Here is a 2809-nt window from a genome sequence, read left to right as displayed (position 1 = left end):
ACCTTTTGAAATCTTTGGACCCCTTCTCAGAAGAAATGGTTTTAAATGTATTTTTAAAAAATAACGAGGATTACCAGGGAATCCACTTATATTGAAATAACAATTGACTTTATTTTCCATTTATATTCATGGACTCCCTAGAATCTATCCATGGACTCAGGTTTGTGGGCCCAAGGTTAAGAGCCTTTGTTTTAGATCTATGACATTGTGATCCTTGTTAGTTTTATGATTTCATGATCTGAACTTAACTGCTCATACTGCTCGGTTACTGAATTTGGTCTGATGTGATTTTCATTCCAGCCTATTTCATGCCAGGATCAACAGCTAACTCTTCTCCTTGTCCTTTGAAGAAAACTTGTCCCTTTTATTCTCCCTATGTTCCATGCAATCCTTGGTTGTAGGTCTTAACTGTGTGTGTTTTTTTGTGTGCCAGTTTTGGAGGATTGGTAAGCCTGAAAGCACCCAGTCTACAATGAAAATCCCCTGAGGAGTCACATAATAATTGAATTATCTTGGATTGTGATGTTAGAAGCTCCAGTCATGAGACACATTTTAGATGACAGACCCTGACATTTAGAGGATATGTGGCAGGGAACATGCCTATCTTGGTCCAGTAAAAGTAGCTTGTGCTGGGGAGAACTAAGGAAACAGAAAAAGTAAGATTTCTCTTTCTGAGCACACAGCCGAGTGAAGGAAATATTTTCCCTAAAACTGATGAAACATGATTTTTCCCCCCATCCGTTGTACAAAAACACAGGAATTTAAAAAAAGGCTATTGCAAAATGTACTACTCTAGTTAGGAATTCTTGAATGTGGCATATTTCACTAGGAATTCTACTAATGATTACAATGATAAGATCAGACTAGGAAGAGTATTTATATATAGAAGACATCTCAAGGTACCACTGTCTCAGGATGCTGCGTGCATTTTTTTTTCCTCCCACTGCCTGTATCCTGAGCGCATGACTAGACAAGCAGCCCAGCTGAATGGGCTTAACATTTCATTAAAGGTTTTTATGGCACCTGTTTACACCCCATCATTAGCAGTTGTTCCCTTTGATCTGTGTAAGTGAAGAGAACAAGCCCAGTTTGAGCATGAGATGAATTTTGCTTCCAACTTTAACTGTCCCCTTCCAACCTCTTCCCTCTCCCCCCAAACAACTGCAAAGATATTTGCAAAAGTTTGTCTCATACAAAGTAGCCTTTCTTATAGCCATGGTTATGCTTCTCTAACTCCAGCCTGGGGAAGTAACATTTCTAACTCAGTGATTTTCTTTGGTTTTTCTTGCATTCTTGGTCACATCCCATCCTTTCTTGGATGTTGGTAATGTGCCAGCTGTGCTCTTTAGCTAAAGTGGGAAATGATCCCATCATAGGGAGAGCATCCAAAAGGTCATGGCAGCACTTCAGGTGAAAGATTCCATACTCATTTATTTAGCTCACCATTAGTGGACTTCTACTATACACTAAGCCAGCGCAGCATAGTTGTCAGAACACTGGATCTGGAGTCAGGATAGACCTGAGTTTGAATCCTGTCTCAGATAGGCACCAGCTATGTAACCGTAAGTCCGTAGATTTTAACTTTTTTTAATTTCATGGATCTGCTTGGCAGTGTGGTGACGTCTTTCTTGGAATCACGTGTTTAAATGAATAAAATAAAATGCACAGATTAGTAGGGAAACCAAAGTTTAATGAAAATAAAAATGCAGTTTTTCCCCCATATAAATTTTCTTTTTCCTGGTCATGAATCTTCTGGGAAAAAATGCATCAATACATACATATAGACATATACAAACATATAAATATGCATGCACAGACATCTCTATATGCATATACATATATGTGAGTGTGTGTAGGTATAAATATCTACATATATACATGTGTGTATGTGTGTACATATATATACACACATATATCCATATCTATATAGATCTATATATCTATCTTTCAATTTCTCTTTATATATGTGTGTGTATGTGTGTGTGTGTGTGTGTGTGTGTGTGTGTATCTTGACTCCAAGTTGGGAATGCTTTCCCTAAGTGAACTCTTCACTTTGCTCATCTCCATTTCATCATTTATAGAATGAAGATAATGCACAGAGTTGCTAAAAGGGTCAAATGAGAGTTTTCATATGTGTGAGTGTATACTTTTGCAGACCTTTAAATACTATATGAATTGATTGTTGTTCTTGACTTATTATTGTTTTGACCTTGGAGTCAGCAAAATCTGGGTTAAAGTCTTAACTCTGACACATGTTGGCTGTGTGATGATAGACAAGTCACGGAACCTTTTAGCCCTTCCCAGCAACACTGTGGAGGAGCTCGTAATCTACGGTCCATGCATCTCCCATGGGTTCTATGGGTAGATTTCTGGGGGGTCTGTGAACTTGGAAGGGAAACAATCATATTTGTGTTTCAATAATTAGTTTCCTTTGCAATCGTATACATTTTATTTTATATATTTAAAAGCTTTATACTGATAAGGGGTTCATAGATCTCATCAGACTGTGAAAAGAGTCTATCACACACACACACACACACACACGCACAGTGTTAGGAACCTCTGCTTAAAGAAATGTTACACAGGAGTTGTCATCCACATCAATAGAGATGCTTTCGACATTAGAAATCCTTCACCTTGATGAAGTCATACATTAGAACTGGAAGGAATGTAATAAGTCATTTGAGGTCCAGATCCATCCTCCTTCCCTTTCCTCTATTCCACATAAAACTGTGCTTAACATTTTTATAGCCCTGAACAGAGTATGCGATAATATCAGCACAGCTGTGATGCATAACATTAAGGTAAG

The sequence above is a fragment of the Notamacropus eugenii genome, chromosome 2 (assembly GCF_028372415.1).
Source record: "Notamacropus eugenii isolate mMacEug1 chromosome 2, mMacEug1.pri_v2, whole genome shotgun sequence".
NCBI lineage: Eukaryota > Metazoa > Chordata > Mammalia > Diprotodontia > Macropodidae > Notamacropus > Notamacropus eugenii.
The sequence above is the reverse complement of the archived record's forward strand: the minus strand, read 5'-3'. Positions refer to the sequence as shown.